This window comes from Silurus meridionalis, chromosome 20, assembly GCF_014805685.1.
Source record: "Silurus meridionalis isolate SWU-2019-XX chromosome 20, ASM1480568v1, whole genome shotgun sequence".
NCBI classification, from domain to species: Eukaryota; Metazoa; Chordata; class Actinopteri; order Siluriformes; family Siluridae; genus Silurus; species Silurus meridionalis.
In genome coordinates, this window is record NC_060903.1 from 8,192,529 (window position 1) to 8,212,607 (window position 20,079).

Genomic DNA, 20,079 nt, shown 5'->3' on the forward strand with positions numbered 1-20,079 from the left:
TATGCTTCATCACCTCTCCCCCCCTTGGGAAGATCGGATCACAACCTGGTTCATCTCCTACCTGTGTACAAACCCCTTGTATGCAGGCAACCAGCTACCTCCCGCACAGTGACGACATGGTCTGATGAGACCGATGAGGCTCTGAAAGACTGTTTTGAAACAACTATGTGGGGGGAATTGTGCAGTCCACATGGGAGGATATTGACAGTCTAACAGATTGTATTACGGACTACATTAACTTCTGTGTGGAGAATACTGTACCCACCAGGACTGTACGGTGTTTTCCCAACAACAAACCATGGATAAACCCTGATATAAAGACTCTCCTTAAAGAGAAGAAGAGGGTGTTTAAATCAGGAAACAAGGAAGAGCTGAAAACTGTCCAGAGAGAACTGAGGAAGAAGATCAGGGAAGGAAAAGCATGCTACAGGAGGAAGATGGAGGATCAGCTGCAGCAGAACAATGTCAGCGGTGTATGGAAGGGGCTCAAAACCATCACTGGTCACAAGGAGCCAAGCTCTCAGGCTGTGGGTGACCAGAAGTGGGTGAATGATCTCAATCTATTCTTTAACAGATTTGATCAGCTACCCTCCCTGCCCCCATCCAGTCCCCCTGCTGCAATCCCCTCTCTGCTTCCACAGCAAGCAGCTCCAGCCCCACCTCTCTGCACTGCTATCAGCTCACAGACAATACACAACACACCTAACTTCCCACCCCTGCCGATTCCCTCCAGTCAACACTCCAGCCAATACACACTGCCCCTTACAGAAGCCCAGGTGAGAATGGAGCTCAGGAAGATCAAAGCGAGGAAGGCTGCAGGCCCAGACGGCATCAGCTCCAGGCTACTTAAGACCTGTGCTGACCAGCTGTGCGGCATACTGCTGTACATGTTTGACCTGAGCCTGAAGCTGGGAAAGGTGCCACAGATATGGAAAACATCCTGCGTGGTGCCTGTACCAAAGACGCCGCGCCCAAAAGACTTCGGAGACTATCGACCAGTAGCGCTGACCTCGCATCTGATGAAAACATTGGAGAGGCTAGTGCTCACTCATCTCCGACCTCTGGTGAGCCCATCAATGGATCCACTTCAGTTTGCCTACCAACCTGGCATTGGAGTGGAAGACGCAGTCATCTTCCTCCTAAATCGGGCTATTTCACACCTGGAAAAGGCTGGGAGCACTGTGAGAGTCATGTTTTTGACTTCTAGTGCTTTCAACACCATCCAACCTGCGCTCCTGAGGGATAAGATGGTGTACATGGGAGTAGACCATCATCTGTCTGCCTGGACACTGGACTATCTCACAGACCGACCACAGTATGTGAGGACTCGTGACTGTGAGTCTGACATGATTGTCTGCAATACTGGAGCCCGCAGGGAACGGTTCTTGCCCGTTTCTCTTCACCATCTACACTGCAGACTTCATGTTCAGCTCAGAAACCTGTCACCTACAGAAGTTCTCTGATGACTCTGCCATCGTCGGTCTGATCACGAATGATGATGACAGAGAGTACAGAGGACTTATAAAGAACTTTGTGGACTGGTGCCAACGGAGCTGCCTCCAGATAAATGCGGGGAAAACGAAAGAACTGGTGGTGGATTTCCGTAGGAACAAACAAATTCTATCACCAGTGAACATTCAGGAAAGGACATTGTGAGAGTGGACTCTTACAAATACCTGGGTGTTCACCTAAACAACAAACTGGACTGGACAGACAACACTGAGGCAATCTACAAGAAAGGGCAGAGCAGACTCTTTCTGCTGAGGAGACTAAGGTCTTTTGGAGTACAGGGAGAGCTACTGAAGACCTTTTTTGACTCTGTGGTGGCCTCAGCCATATTCTATGGAGTGGTCTGCTGGGGCAGCAGCATATCTACTGCAGACAGGAAGAGACTAGACAAGCTGATCAGGAAGGCCAGCTCTGTCCTGGGGATTCCCCTGGACACTGTACAGGAGGTGGGAGAAAGGAGGATGGTAACAAAACTATCATCATTGCTGGAGAACGCCTCCCACCCCCTGTATGAAACCGTTACATCGCTGAGCAGCTCTTTTAGTAACAGACTAATACATCCCAAGTGTCTGAAGGAGCGATACAGAAGGTCTTTTCTCCTGCTGCTATTAGACTATACAACCAAAGCTGTTCCCAGTAAAACCAGTCACCAACATACAACACTGCTATTACTTTTTAAGATGTGCAATAACTTTATCTGTGTGAAATATTATTAAACAAATCAGGTACAATATTATGTGCAATATTATTACCAGCAATTTACGTGCAATACTACCTCAAAACATGACTTAAAAAGCGTACTTTTTTTTTTTTTTCCTATTTGTATTATTACATTGTACTGTATATATACTGGTATTGTAGTATATGTATATTATTTTTAGATATTTGCATTTATTTTTATTTCTTTGTTATTATTATTATTATTATTATTGTTATTATTATTTATTTTTATTTCTGTTTTTTATTTTTTTGTATATTCTTCTTTTTTTATATATATTTGCATCTATTTTTATTTCTTTGTCTTGCTGCTGTAACATAGAAATTTCCCCACTGTGGGACGAATAAAGGTTTATCTTATCTTATCTTATCTTATCTTATCTTATCTTATCTTATCTTATCTTATCTTATCTTATCTTATTCTTAACACATGGTACCCAATTAATACAGGCAGCATAACTAACCAAATGGAGTCATAAACTATGAGGTGGTATCAAAAAGTTTCAAAAATAATGGTGATAACTGGTGCTATTCTAACCACATGCATTACCACATTTGCGATTTCATAATGGACAGCAAGTTAAAACAAAGAGCAAACGTGAAATTCTGTGTGAAACTGGGCAAATCTGCCACAGAGACATTTAAGATGACAGACGTTTGACATATGGCAATGCTGCCATGAGTCATTGGTGGTGTTTGGAGCAGCACGCATGCTTAAAGAGCGGAAGAACGTCACTGGAAGACGACAAGAGATCAGGAAGCCCTTTAACAAGCTAAACCCCTAAAAATGTCAAAACCATTCACCAACTTGTGCTTGATCGTCAGAGAACAATCCATATGATTTCACCCTACTCATCAGATTTGCGGACTTCGCCCTCTTCCCGAAGATGAAGATTGAGCTCAAAGGTCAATTGTTGTAAATTTAGTGTAAATGCAATACACAACCTGTTAACTTATCTGGGAAGACTTAGAAATACCTGATCCGCATCTTTTGTCCAAATCACACTGTAAACTTTAGAGGAAGAGGCTCCATTTAGGCACCATTATTTGCTAGTGTTGCATGATTAATTGAGTTGTACACTTTAAGCTATTGCACAACCTGGAAATGCAGCACAATTGCACATTTTAAAATGGTGCAAATTTCTGGCTTTGACTCATTCACCCAAATAGAACTCAATAAACTACAGTAAGTGCATGGCAGTAACTAATACACTAGATTTGTTTACATAAAAGATGTAGGAAAAAAGTAGTAATTTATAACAAAACACATTATTGCTTTACACTTTTTTGAAGCTTGATTTCAGATGGAAGGATAGTCAGGTTGGATACAGCATGGGCCAAACTATTTCTCTTTATCTTTGCATTCATCATTAGTAATTGTTTTGATGGTGCTGTATGATGTGCTAATGTAATATGATCACTCCAGACATTAAAAAAAAGAAACTAAATCGTAGATCAATAATAACTCAAGGCAAGCTTCTCTTTTTTCAGGCTTCTGCTCACATACAAATAACAGATGGAAGGATAGTCAGGTTGGATACAGCATGGGCCAAACTATTTCTCTTTATCTTTGCATTCATCATTAGTAATTGTTTTGATGGTGCTGTATGATGTGCTAATGTAATATGATCACTCCAGACATTAAAAAAAAGAAACTAAATCGTAGATCAATAATAACTCAAGGCAAGCTTCTCTTTTTTCAGGCTTCTGCTCACATACAAATAACACCACAGAAAATCAAACATACAGAATAGATTTTCTACCTTGTTATTTACACACAAAGTAATATTTAGCATTTTACACTTCTTGATCACATGGATTCAAGCAACTCATGCAATTATCCATTTAGCGAATCATGTGGCAGAATCACAAAGCATAAAATCATGGAAAAACGTATGGAAAATATTTATCGCTGTGATCATTGCATGGTTGATGGTGGCAGACTGGCAATTTGAAGTATTTAAAAAATACTGATCTTAAGCTTTTTAGATTTCATGTGCGCTCAAATAATGCCTCTTTACAACTATTGTGAACAGAAAAGTATAGTCAAATATGCACACATCAAATGTTTGGTTTAACTAAGCTAATGAACCCATTTTTAATCCTGAGATAACATTAAACTACACACATATCATAACCCAACTACACTAACCCTCCAAACTATTATTGTCCTAACATCCTTGGTTGCAAAACGTTTACACACTTTCAGTCTGCCTTCCTTTCTCCCTCTTTTCCTGGTTTTATACTCTGACACACAGACGTGTGGGGCTGGTGGTTGTGTTAATTATCTCTAAGAACATGGAACACTAGTTTAAATAGTTTCATACAATAATAGGCAAATTTACCATACAGGTGTCCTTTGTACCGTATTTTCCGGACTATAAGCCGCTACTTTTTTCCCACCATTTGAACTCCGCGGCTTAAACAATGAAGCGGCTAATTTATGGATATTTCTTGGGTTTTTCCTGGTTTCACAAACTTCAAGCAAAAAAACTGAGCCCTATAACATTAGACCAATGAAATTGCCGAACGGGTTAAGGTGAACCAATGAAACTCTTTATATTAAATCAGATGCGCTCCCACTAAATCGGGCCGCACCACATTATAAATATGGATGAGGTTCCTCTGATGTTTGGCCCGCCTCACTCGGACTGTCTACAGGAAATGCGAATTATTCGTCACGCTGAAAACAACCGGGCATGAAAAAATGCACTTCACCTGTGTTCTCAGCTGCACGGCATCGGGAGAAAAGCTTCACCGATGGTGATTTTTAAATGCACGACGATGCCAAAAGAAAAACTCCCGAGAGAAATTGTTGTGAAAGGAAGGACGAAGCCAGTAAACAATGACTTTCTTGGAAGGTTACTGTTTAGATACAAGCTGTGTAACAGACACTGTCTTTCATTAAAGCCTGTGTAAAGTTCATAAGTGCGGCTTATAGACAGGTGCGGCTTATTTATGTTCAAAATAAAAATCTTTGTCAAATTCAGTGGGTGTGTCTTATATTTGGGTGTACTTAATAGTCCGGAAATTACTGTAGGTATAAAGTATTTGACTTTACTATGCTCTAGTCACCAGGTTGAGGTAATCCATGTTATCCCAGCTTGAGGGTTTAGGGCCTTGGTCAAGGACCCAGCAGAGGTAGCTTAGTATTGATGGGATTTGAACTCATGACCTTCCAATATACTTTAAGGTCCAATTCCTTAACCACAGAGCTACCACCTCTCATTAACCAGAAACCATTAACCAGAAACTGCTAGTGCAATTAGCCAATTATCTCTTAACAGAAGTTACATGGACATGATAGTAGTGACTAAATCTGTTGCCGTGTTCTTGTTGATTTTTGTATTTTGTTATATGCCTAAATTCTGTACAGCACTTTGGCCAACAGCTGTTGTTTTTAAATGTGCTCTATAAGTAAATATGACTGACTGACTGACTAAAGTATACGGATATAAGGTTATCAAGTACAAAAGTATTATTGTATTTTGTAAGAACTGCATTCACTTAAATTGACTTTGCTGGTCTACCTTGAAAGTGTACAATTACATAGAAGGGCTCATTATAACAGTTTCCAATTGGTTTTAGCCCATTTTTGACCACATGCAAATTGTACTAATTCACTCACAATTTTTTTTATTCAATAAAGTAATAGGGGGTAGTAGAACATTGACAAAAAAAGGACAATGGAAAAATTTGTGGGCTGTATTTTAAGCAGCTAACCTGACTAACAATAGCAAAACAAAATTAGCTGACTACATTAGGCTAAGCTAAACAAGATTACAAGGGATGACACCTGCAAACAACTACATAGTGAAGTGTAGATGCATTCCCAAACTAAGGCAACCTAATAATTCTAGCTAATTAGGGCTTACACAAGAGCTTCAGGGTGCTTACAACTAATAGACTTCATTCTTTCTGGTCAGGTTTTTGTCTCCTAATTGGTAGGTTGCTGCCATTATAAATTTTTCTTTTGTTTATTAATTTAATTATAACATAGAGTTCCATCTATGGCTGAACAGAAAGACAGAAGAGTAACAGAAAAAAAAGCAAACACTGACATATAGACTAAATACTGTTTGTACATTACAGACTATATACAGTATGTGCATATACATTGATTTGCAGTAGGTTTGCTAGTAAAGATTCCAGCTGGTTGTTTAGAGAAAATAGACAATTAGCCACAGTGGTTGGTAAGCACCAAGCTCATTTCAAGCCCTGACACACTTGTGCAGTCATCAGTATCCTGGATAATGTTTCAGCTGCTGTATTTAATTATCCATGTTAATTCCTGAACAGAGGGATGACCAGGCAGCCACAGACAGTTGTGGGTTGTGTGTTAGAAAGAGGAAAAAAGTTAAAGATTAATTATTATTAGTAGTAACTATATTTAGGAGGTGTATTTACACAGGGGTTTTGATGATATGATAAATAGTATGTCATTAGTGACATTTACATTTGTTTCTGTACATTAGATCTATAATTGCATACATTATTTGGATAGTTTTGATTAAGGATAATAATAATTAAGATAAAGATTATCATGAAAGATGAAAGGGCATATATAGTTTCTTCCCTGTTAATCAGACTGGTTAGCCATTTTACATTGTAGTGTCTAGGTGAAAGCTTTAATAAAAATAAAAAAATGCACTGGGAAAATGCACATGCAAAGACATGCTATAAATCTTTTTAGTCTAATTTTTCATTTTGGAACGAAACAAAAAAGAGGAAATAGGATCTAGAAACATTTTGAGTCGCAGTTGCCTGGTCAAGTGTGCACAAGTGGAGACCAATTAGAAACTTCAGAGATGAAGCCGAGTTTAAAGAACCGTCAGAGCCAGAATTTTATGCACCATGCTGACAGCCCTAGTATTTCTATTTCTGGTTATTTTCCAGTGTTTCCTGTGGCATCGTGGTAAGTTCAATAAAAAGAAAACATCAGAACAACGAGTACAAAGAATATCGACGAATATGGACATTTTGGATCACCAAAGCAGCTATAGACACAGAAATCACCACTGTGTGACCCCCCCTACTGTGTAATCTGTTTTACTCAGTGCAGTATACGGTATATTTGCTTGTTCAAACTGATCCTCTCTCTATTGCTAATGCTTTGTTGTATTGCTTTAAACCACTGCTTACCCATATACACACACCCACTCGTCTCTTTTATCCTCCCATGGTCCCTAGCACTTTTATGCCAAGCATTAACTCAAGGTTGTTTTCTTTCATGTTATCATTCACCTACTGTCAGCCTTCTCACTGTATGACAGAGCTTGTAGTGGTGTAGCTGGGGAACATTCTAATTACAGAATGATTTAAAAAAAAGACTTTGAAGGGCCAAAAGAAGATCAAATGAGTTACAACAGTATCAAACAGTATCAAATCAGGTACAGACTGGTCTCGCTAGTATAACAATCCCCCCCCTCCTTAAAAAAGCGAATTTCCAGTGCATTTTTGTTCTAAGAACCAAGCACCAGATCAGACAAGTTGATGGCAGTGCATAGTTTATTAAAGAGAAGACAAATCCTAACGATAATGAAAAACAGTAACAGCCTAAGCATGAATCATGAAAAAGTAAAAAAGCAGAAAACACAGCAAAAAGTTTTTATGTAATCCATGTTTTTTCATATACAAGTAAAACCTTCATATAAACAAGAGAGACATGTCCTCCATCATGTGAAGGTGACTGGTAAAAAAACAAATAATAGAAATAAGACAATGAATGATGAATTTAGCATGTGAATAAAAAGAGTATAGTATATGGCCTGTATTAATGGGTGTGTAAATTTGTTGTTGGTGTTTTTCACTGTGGATCTGTAGCTATACAACTTTTACCACATCAATAAAGTAAGTAGGAGGTAGGTGTAGACAACAGACAATGGTTGAATCGGTCCACTGACAAAAGTTAATTAAATATTGGGAGTGGTGCTCTGTTGTGTGAAGTGAAACATCAAGCCCTGCCCTGTTTCTAACTGTGTTTTTATACATCCTTTTTGAAGAATTCCTTATTGCCAGGAAAGTGTTTATAAGTGTTTGTTAGTTTAGTTGAAGTCCCAGAATGACTTTTAAATCTACACTATTTAGCCCAAAGTACTATTTGTGGACACCTGACCATGACACATGTGTGGGCTTTCGCAAATTTGGAAACATACAATTGTTGGTATTTTAATTGTAGGTACAATAAGAGTTCCCTGTACTGGAATCAAGTGTACCCAAATCTGTTTCATCTGGGTTTTTTTTGACAGTATTCCTGTGCAGAAAGAGAGCTCCATAAAGCTTTGCCAAGTTAAAAAAAAAAATATATAAAAATAAACAATACCAAATTCCAAAGCATACCAGCATTAGAGTAAAGAGGGATAATGTGCTGTCAGTTGTCTATCAGCCACAATTTGGGCCACCTGTAAACAAGACATTTGAATGACTTTGAATGACTCGACTTGCGTATAGCGGATCACACTAGTCAAGCAAAGATGTTATGACAGAATGGATGACCTTCTCAAAAACATTTAAAGAAAGAAAAAGCAGGTGAAAGAAACATGATTTATTTGCTTGTCAAGTTAGGTATTGTCAAATAAGACACTTACATTTACAAGCAGTTTACTGTCAGAAGCCAGGAGCACAATTTTAAAGTTGGGAAAGGTACGATTATCAGTCGGTCCAAACATAATGATATTTGTTGTATTTTAAATTAGATTAAAAACAAAACAAAAAATAAAGACAGTTATGTAGGGAAAAATGCTTGCAAAATAATACACAAAGGTCCTTTACAACTGCTTTACTCTAAGGAGTCAGTGGGCCGAGGTTAAAGTTGGAAGTGGTGAGATTTTCAGTTGGGCCAAATGTATAATCTGTGATTTATTTGATTTATTTTAGAGATGCTCAAGCTATTTCCCAAAGTTGCCATGTGATAACTTTTGATATGGCCCTCTATGCCATAAATGAGAAGAACAAAATAAAGGATAAAAAAACGCCACTAATACAGATATTCATTGTTAATTAAACATTTTTTTTTGTTGTTATTCATTGGTTAATGTAATGAATGTACACAAGTATATATGTCTTTTGAAAAAATATATATATACAATAAAAAAACATACCAGCTGATATTACAAATATATGGCTGCATTGTTTGTGTAGCTGTATTAAGCATTAAGCTCTATTGTACTATAAATGAATGTTTTCATTGTACTCCAAGTTTTACTACAGAGTCACTTTTTATATAGATGTGGCTGTTGAAATAATATAAAACCTTATATAAAGTTTTTTGGCCCCTCATAATAGAATGTTTGGGCAACTATGAATTGGATAAAAAAAAAAAGACAATTATGTAGAGAAACACTTGATTTATACAGTGTAGTTACAAATGGGTGACAACGGAAAAAAAACAATATGTTTTGGTGAGACACTGGGCTACCACAAACTGCCAGAACAGATTCAGTGTGCTTTGGCAATAGTTTTACAAGCATCTGAAACTGTATTAGAGGGATGAACAGTGTATTAGAGGGATGAATGCTTCTTACAATTTCTGCTTTGATTAAGGTGGTGGAGATCACTGTCTCACAGCACAGCCCAAAGTCTCCTGAAGATGCCTATGAGGACCAGCACATATGATTTACAATATTTGTATTCTCACCGTTCAGTAGGTAGGGGCTGACCCATCTTGAAAAAAAAAAACACTGTCACACACTTTATCCAGATACATTAGTGGACGGTAACTAGGTAAATGTAATTCGATACTGTACATTATTAGCTTTTTCTGTGTATCTGTACTTTACTGAAGTATTTCCATTTGGGCAATCTTTTACTTAAACTTCACTGCATTTTAAAGTCAAATATCTGACTTTTTACTTAACTACATTTTGAGAAAACACTCATTTCTTGTTATTTGTGAGTGGATAAAAACTGAACAGGTCAGGCACGCAGCAAGCCACCAAACAGGGTAAAGTGTGCGTTCTGTCTTAAACTTGTTTTGATGGCCGCTTGGTGTTATCTAAACGAATTTACAGTTCAGTGTCAGTTCAACAGCAAGCAATAATTTTGAGAGTAATAAATGATGGAAGAAACTCCTGACTCTAACTTGACGTAACACATCTGTGACCTTATTTGCAAGGTTTATTTAAGTAGTTGACAATAATGTTTTGGGCTCATGATCATTTAAATAAATAAATCTAATAAATATCAATCAGTGTTTGACTCATTCATATCATTCTATTAATAAAACAATGTGCTAAGAGTTACATTACAGTTTTTCCACATAAACAGAATTGATGTTTTGTGAGAAAAAATTATAATCGGAACATTATAGCCATAATAAAGCATAGTACTTTGGATACTTAAGTACATTTGAAGGCAATTACTTTTGTTCAAGTCAAAGTTTAAAGGAAGCACTTCTACTTTTACTTGAGTAATATTTTACATGGTGTATCTCTACTTTACCTCTAGTCCTTAGTGTGTGTACTTTGTCCACCACTGTGCAGATAGAAATGTTTCATCATTGGCTAATATGGTCTCTCAGTGTAACATTGTAAATTGCAGTTATACTTCCCAGAGGGGACAACAGGAGTTAGACCATGCTAGCAAATTGCTCTCTGTGCCCTCCCACCACATAACAGTGCCAGGATATTGGAATGAACAGCATTGTTCACCTTCTAATCTGATGTAGGTAATGTGCATATCATAAGGAGACATCAACTGAGGCATTTTGTGTTGTAGAAAGATTTATAATTGCCTTTTTAGCTCCTGAAGAAAAGTATAATTGTCTCAGGAGTTTCACTTTATGTGTGAAGTGGGGGGAAAAGCTTTACTTCACACAGGGCTAAAAAGGGCTGACTCCAACTGACCTGAATGGGCAAAGAATTTCTACCCTGAGGTTCCTTGTTAATAATGGTGTCCAATTATGTTGCAGTGGCTCTTTTTTCTTTCCTGGCCACTGCTCGCTGTGGGTCTTTAATGAGCTAATTGGAGCCATTCAGAAGTACTATTGATTTTCTGAGTGTTGATCAGCCTCCAGGATCTTGACTGCAGAATAGTGGTATCTGGTGTTCATTATGAGGCCCACTGGCTTCCACTAACCCCAGCCAGAAGTAAAAAGAAAATGGCTCATTATAGAAAAGAATTAAAGAAGATATCCATACTATATTTAGAGAAGGTTACTGTGATTGAAACACAGAAAGGAAAAATGATTTGCTTCAAGTACTTCCTGGAGAATTTCTATAATGGGATTCTATGACAGAAGCCCTCAATGAACTGGAATAAAATATAACCTTTTCTCATACAGTATAACAAAAATTTCTCTGACTAACATTATCTACATTATGTTCACTTCTTTACTTTCTAGGTCTTTATAGTCTCCATTGAGAAATGCATTAAACACAGACACACACACACACACACACACACATGGACATGGAGGCTGAGTGCTATATGATGTATTTTTCATCCTAACACTGTTTTTAGATCACAATACTCTAATAGCATGATACACCACTAGATGATTTGTGGTTAAATTTAACTCTCCCACTGTAGACTGGGTTTGATTTCTGGCCAGGGAACAATCCCCAGCCACTAGAACTTTACAAGACAGTGTAAAACAGTGGTCCTAAGGGTTGCACCAAGAAGGGCATCTCATGTACATCTTGTTCCACATCAAATATATGCAGATAATGATCTAAGGTGGTAACTCTGAAGAACTGGGCAAGCTGACAGAAAAAGATCATGACAATAGCATGATCTTTTAAAATCCTATATATTTTTCTTATGTGTAATGAACTGGAATTATGTGTGTGTGTGTGTGTGTGTGTGTGTGTGTGTGTGTGTGTGTGTGTGTGTGTGTGTGTGTCATTTGCGGTATTGAAATCATCAGCGCTTTTCTGTTTTCCGAAAACCAGATCAGTAGCAGCTGATGACAATCCCAGTCTCCCCAGTATGACTCACAATATCCAGTAAATGATACACACTCACACACAGAGATGCACAATTACAGTTCCTCACACATAGGCAAAATGCATAGGACTAATACGATAAAATTCCAAGAAAAAAAATGCTATCATTATCACAAGCTGAAAAACCTTCTGTTGTATAAGTAGATGAGGCATTTATGAGTTGAACATGGTGCAGTCAGAACAACCTTGAGCTAAACACACTCAAAACTGTGGAGATGATAGTGGACTTTAGGAAACATCCCTCAACACTACTCCCCCTCACAATATCCAACATCCCTGTGTCACCTGTGGAGAACTTCAAGTTTCTGGGCACTACCATTTCCCAAGACCTGAAATGGGAATCAAACATAAACTCGATTCTGAAAAAGGCCCAGCAGAGGATGTACTTTCTAAGGCAATTAAGGAAGTACAGTCTGCCACAGGAGCTGTTGATACAGTTCTACACTGCAGTCATTGAATCTGTCCTGTGCTCATCAATCACCATCTGGTTTGGAGCAGCAACAAAACAGGACAGAAACAGACTGCAGAAAACTGTTAAAACAGCAGAAAAAATCATTGGTGCCCCCCTGCCCACTCTCCAGGACTTGTACCATACAAGAACCAGAAACCGGGCAGGAAAAATCATTATTGACCCTTCACACCCTGGACACAACATCTTTCAGCTCCTCCCTTCTGGCAGGCGCTACAGAACTTTGCTCACCAAAACTGCCAGATACAGGAACAGTTTCTTTCCCCAAGCAATCACCCTCACTAACAACTGACCATAATTATATTCCCTGCTCACACCTATGAGTACTACACAGAACTGTCAGTCATCACATTATCTGTATATGTTGCACACACTATTGCTTCTATATACTATTGCTTCTATATACTGTACAAAGTTTTATAGTAAACTCTCTCATCATACCTGGCACACAATACTGTCATTTGCACTACCATGCACTCCCACACTTTATGTACATTACTGGTCTGTATCCCTATTTATTACCCACACTGTCTATACTGTCTCATATTATCTATATTGTCTGTATTGTCTTGTATAGTCTGTTTTTGTCTTGTCGTGTCTGTTTTGTCTTGTATAGGTTTTTATTTATGTCTGTACTTTTGAGAGTAACAAACAGCTGGAACCAAATTCCTTGTGTGTGTCAACACACTTGGTCAATAAACCTGATTCTGATTCTGATTCTGATGTTTGTCCAGCACATCCCACAGATGCTTGATCGGATTAAGATGCTTGATCGGAAATTTGTAAATGTAAAGTCCTCCCCTTAATGTTCCTCAGGCCACACCTGAACAGTTTATGCAGTTTACAAGAGGCAACTACCATTAAGGGAATACCACTAGCATAATGGCTTGTCTTAGGATTGCAAAAGTGTTCAAGTTGGTGGTACCTGACAAAGTAACATCCACATGAATTAAATGTCCCAGTGAAAACAATGCCTTGTGCATCACTGCCTCTACAGGCTTGCTTTCTTCCCATAGGGCATCCTGGTGCCATGGTTTGCATCTTTTCCAAGTTAGCAATGCACAGGCCCCAGCCATCCTGTTGATGTAAAAAATAATGTGATTCATTAGACCAGGCTACCTTCTTCTATTGATCTTTTGCCAGTGGACATGGGCATTCTGACTGGTCTGAATCTATGCATCCTGATTGGCAGCAAGCTGTGATTGACTGTTCTGAGATGTTTCTATCATAGCCAGTGTTTTGTCAGTTGCTGCCTAATGTGTCCTGTCCCATGACAAGTGCCTTTGAAATGAGATAATCAATGTTCTTTAACTCACCTGCCATTGATTTTTATTTTGGATGATTGTTGTATATATATTGTGCTAACCTGACCCCAGGTCAATATATACTGTAAAACCATCCTGGTACCAATACATTTAAAGCAAAAAAAACAAAAAACAAAAACAAACTTAACGTAGCTTCTAAGTGAAAACAAGCGTGACTACACGTACAATTTAAAATATATAAATAATTTTTTTTTTTTATTTCTAGGCATGTCTAGCAAATAAATCAAGTTCAAAAGCTGTGTAAAACGTTCTTTTTCAGTCCTATAGAGTCTTAGAATCTTACTGAAACCATAAATAGCTCTAAAACTAAGTCCGAGTTTGTCCCAAAATTTCAGCTTATCACCTCTATGATTATTTTATTCATTAAAAAAGATTAGTGCAATTCCACTGCAATGTCTCTGTCTTAACTGGTTTAAAATTGACTTTTTATCAGTGATGATGATCTACAGCAGGATTCTGGGAAATATCCTATGGCCAGTTCACTGAGCTGGACTTTGTTGTGTTATTGTCTCTAAAAAGATCTGACAAGTGTTTTAAAATCTGAATATTGATTTTTGTCATAGTCCCTTTAAAATAGTTTTTTTATCCCAGACTTTTTAAAACAAGATGTTTTTCCTCTACATAAGGTCTCTATACTAATACAAGTGAGGAGCATAGACCAATTAACTAATCCCACTGCTCAAAGGGAAGGGACGGCTAGCTGTTGGCAGGCAGAAATGTTGGCATGCTATTTGGAAGGGTCCAAGAAGTAGTGTAGCCAATTTAGCTTTTCTATTTATGCCCAATTGAGACTTCTTTTTTTTTTTCCCAGAAAGTTGAATCACAGTCTGAGGAACAAAAAAAATCAAAGTGATGCCTCCAGTTTTCTTCCAGGAATGTGTGCAAACAGTGGGAAAGTACCTACACTGACAGGGAGCAGATGTGACATGGTTTCATGACTGCAGATTTTAAGGAATTTTATATATAACTAAGCTAATAGTTTGATAGTTTCACACAGCAAAAATTAATGCTGTCAAATGGGAAAAATCATACATATGTAAGAAATATACAGAGAATGGTACAAGTAAAAATTCCAGACTGTGGATCCATCTGTTTTGTGTCACTGGCAATCATGCCGTGTGATTACAAAGAGTGAAATACCCCTGAAGTTTGTATTCCATCAAGTAACACAATGTAAGTAAAATGTAAAATCCACCTTAGCTTAACTTAAAGGCAGCTAGCTACTGCAGGGTGAATCCTAAATTACATCCCAGTAGCCATTTAGTTATTAAATAAGGTGTAGAAGCCATTAAGTTTTGTCCCTATGAAGCAAGATAAAGCATGAAGCAATTTGGTAAGCAGCCTACTCTTTCTGAAGATGATCTTTATTACCATAGAAACAGCCTGTAAGTAGGATTGGTGCCATCAAGACTTTGTCCTATTTGTAATGGGGAAGCATTTTCTGGAGAAATCAAAAGAAAATCAATTTTAATGGTATTGGAAAAAAATATCTAACATTTTCGATCCATCCATTTGCTTAGTACACATGCATGCTGGGTAGCCAGGAGCCTATTCCAGGAAACTCGGGCCATAAAGTGGTGAGGATCTTGTCACAAACTATAGACAGTGTTTAAAATGGCAACCACACGATGCATGTTTTCAAGCTGGATGAGGAAACTGGTGTAGGAAATCATACAAACTCTGAAGGCATAGGGCAAAGGTAGGATGTAAACCCCCAAAAACTCTTTGAAGCATCAGCGAATGTTGATTCAACAAATGCTGATTCGTTTTGTCTTCATGGATTTCTCTATGTTCATGTAGATATTAGGACTGGTATATTACGACTGGAATATAATTACTGCCCTAAAACTTCCTGAAGATGCATCAACTGATATACAGATTTTACCTCACAGTCTTTGGTATGATACGTTTCACTCCATTCCATTTTGGACCACCCACAGCACATTTTGAGCATGGGAGAATTCACAGATTTAAGTTATTTACAAGTGCGTTATCAAGAAGATGAATCAAACTGGAAGAAGAGCAGCCACTTCAGTGTCAGATTCTTGTACTGAGCGAGAGAGAGAGAGAGAGAGAGAGAGAGAGAGAGAGAGAGAGAGAGAGAGAGAGAGAGAGAGAGAGAATTACATAAACTTAAACTGTGAGTACAAGCAGAGGTCCATGGCCAGCTTTGACTGCACTATCTATAAGGGAGTGGCAGAAAATAGGTGTGATGGAACCTTCTAGTTTTATCTCACTCTTAATGCTTACATTACAAACTGTATTAAAATGTTTACATTTTGGATTATGTTTATTTCAGGAAACCCAGACTTAGTATGATTGAAATGTCCTAATGACTCAGCTCTTGATCTTCACCAATTAATCAATTATTACCAATTAGGCTAGGTCTTGCTATCTTAGAAGACCTCTGCTTGCCTAAGATAACTAGTAATGTCTGGCATACTAGCACCCTTTACACGTAGCTGACTACAGCTATTGGTGCCTATACAAGGTGAAGCAATATGTTGTCTCATAGCCTTTCAACAGGCTTCTCAGCAGTTGCATCACTAAGGACAGCTGCTTGGCAAGGAATTAGGAGAGGGAAGGGGCCTAAGTGGGTAGGTTTTTTTTGTTTATCCTGGCTTCGCATAACAGATATATGTCACACATTTGCCTCACTTTAAACACTTTAATGCTGAAGTTTAGGGTTCATTGTCACTGTCAAATGAACTTCATCTACCAAATGTATAGAATTACTATCATTTTAGCTAGCCGTCTTGTGTCTGTATGGACGCATATAATGCTACAAGCTTCCTTTTCAGAAATCCTCACAAGTAAAACTATTACTAATGACAGAAAAAGAATAGCAGAAGAGTAACAGAAGAACATTTGAATAGTATGTGTAAGCAGTTACATGCTGTAGTTTGTACATGATTGCTAGAAGTGTTTAAAAAGTAGTGTGGATTTTAATTCTGGATAAAGCGGACGTTATTGTTTTCTGTAAAACAAAGTGTAGTATAGTATAGTAATGACTAAAGAAAAAAAAACATTTGGTGTGAATTGACCTAGGGCTTCCTCAACATCACAAGAATTTCTACATTCCTGTAGATATAATTTTTTTTTAACAAATTTCCATCTGTGAACTTAACTGACATTCTACCTCAGAAAGTCATGATTTGACTTGTCTAATTCTGTACCCAGTGTTGAAGCAATTTATTAATTTTGATCTGCTTCAGATGTAAACCATCCGTGTTAGAATTTAATATGTTTTGCTTGCTTGATGTGGGTTTGATTTAGGCTGTAAATCTAAATTCTTTAATGTGGTAATGTCTTATATTCTGTGCTTGATGTAGTGTATGGCCATCATTTGGCAACATAAATAATCACTGTGTGTGCTGCTTGAGCCGAGCTAATGCCCATGACTAGAATTGTTTTCAACCTAAAGACAAACATAGATCCACAGTCACAAATTAATTAAAAATATTAAGTCGTGTGTTCATTTATTTTCGAAAGCGCATTGCATTCACAAAGAGAAAAAAAAATCACAGAAAGGATCTCATAATTATGACTTACTATCTCATAATTATGACTTACTATCTCATAATTATGACTTAATATCTGATAATTATGAGATCCTGATCTCATAATTATGACTTAGTATCTCATAATTACGACTTATCTCATAATTATGACGTACTATCTCATAATTATGTCTTAATATCTGATAATTATGAGATCCTGATCTCATAATTATGACTTAGCATCTCATAATGACGACTTATTATCTCATAATTATGAGATCCTGATCTCATAATTATAACTTAGTATTTTATAATTATGAGATAAGTTGGGCAGTCTGTGGAAAGGGAGCATTTTAACACCAGATCTGACGTTACTGCATTCCTCGTTTCACAACCATACAGATGTAGCAGCTATAATATGGTTTAGCTTGATGACTGTATACTAGTTTAATTAGCTACTGGACATTTCCTCGCTGACCTGCCCCTCCTGTTAATTAATTTAGTTACGGTAAGTCTTGCTTCAGTTAAAAGATACAGGGCATTAACTATTATTATTATTATTATTATTATTATTATTATATTTTAACATTGACTACTAATTTGTGTTACACATTCTGACTGTCCACTTGATAAAACAAACTTTTATCAAGTGGACAGTGGACAGTCAGTCCCAGTACTAACATATATTAGTAGTCAGTGTTAAAATGTAATAATAATAATAATAATAATAATAATAATAATAATAATAATAATAAATCTATAATAATAATAATAATATCAGGATCTCATTATTATAAGATATTAAGTCATAATTATGAGATAATAAGTCATAATTATGAGATACTAAATCATAATTATGAGATCCTTTATGTGATTTTTTTTCTCTTTGTGAATGCAATGCGCTTCCATACTTATTGTCTCCTGGTTAAAACTGTATTTAAAAAAATAAACAATGTATCTTGTAAAGACTTGTCTATCCACTGCAGATCATATTTTAAAGCCTGCAAAGATAAGATAACTGTGTTTCTCCATGTTTCTACCATGTTTCTCTATATTTCATGCTTGTCTAGTTCAAGTTTGGGTTTATTTTACTGATGTTTTTATTGATGTTTGTTTTACACTTGCACCTGTTACAACCACTATGTAAAATATGAATGAATTTATACTGAGGTCAAAATGCATGTAATGCTGCCTCTTATTTAACTGAAATTTCATTTATTCCTCATCTGTCATTTTCATAAAAGAAGAAGCTTACATTCTTGAACAATAAAATGAATCAGACTTCACTTGCATCTAATCTTTGCCCTATTTTTGAGTGGTTTCTTCGAGACAGGTGGTGTGTAGCATCAAAGTTGATCAAAGGTTAATCTGAAGGAAAGGACGATAAAGGATATAGCTGGGATTACAGAAACAGTGCACAAATACATTTATGAGGATAATAGTGCTGAGTTTTTTTTAAATTTACATTTTTTTGTCAAATATGACACAGCTTACTTCCATTGTACATCTGGCTTGTGTATTTTAATGCATTTCTTTTAAATGAGGCAATATACGCATTGCGGTATTCCTAGTTGTTAATGTTATGTATAGGAACTTGGCAATAAGGAACTTGTTTTAGTATCCAAATATCCTCCTAATAATAGTTGGTCTATCCTCCTCCTTTCTGTGTCCTTTGAATATATGTCACACAGTACCTACCATCCTTGGAGGCTGACCTGAGGGCCACAATGGTTGGCTGCAGGACACCATCAAACACTGGTTGCCTGTCATTTTTGCAGTGTATTCAGCTATGTGATCACTAGTTGGACCTTGTTGAATTGACATGAGAGTCTGAAAGGCTACAGAGTTCTCTTATTAGCTGTTCAGCCTAGCAAATTACAGTAGAGCAGAAAATAATTGGAAGTGAAGAGCCTAAGGCGACATACAAGGCAGCTCTTTTTTAGCTACTGCTCATCTGATTGTGATTTCTTACCCCCCCCTATGTATTGTAACCTAAAACCTACAATACATATTGATGCAGTAGTATATTAAAGTGTAGGCTTGCTATAAGAATTCATAAGAATTTACCACAACAATACACACTATATATGCAATACTAACACTACAATGCTATTGATGCAAAAATCACAGAAGAATTAATAAAATGTAAAAAAAAAGCATCTAGACAGTTCAATTAAACTTTAGAAAGGTTCAATGGGCCATCATTTCATGTCATGTCTGTAGTCCTAAGTCTGTTTGATTACTTCCCTGATATAATAATATATCAAATGATCCCTAACATGATTGTCCTTTTTGCAAAGCTAGTCTTGAGCCACCGATTTTCTCATGTGAAATTTTGTTTATGTGCAGATTGTTGATTTAAGGCAAGAATCCACTACAGCCACAGTCACATGTGAAGCACTGCACAGCTCCTAAAAGAACTTCAGATCGCCTACGCCCACTTTGTAGATGTCTTCTCCAAGTGCTGTTATATATGGATGATACTTCCCTGCTTGCCTCTTTACTCTTACAGACGTATTTGGCCTAAACAACCACATCTTTCTCCCGAAAAACAATTGCCTCTTTGTCTATTGTTTACTGGCAAACAATAGTAAGAGAAGAAATTAGACAGTTGG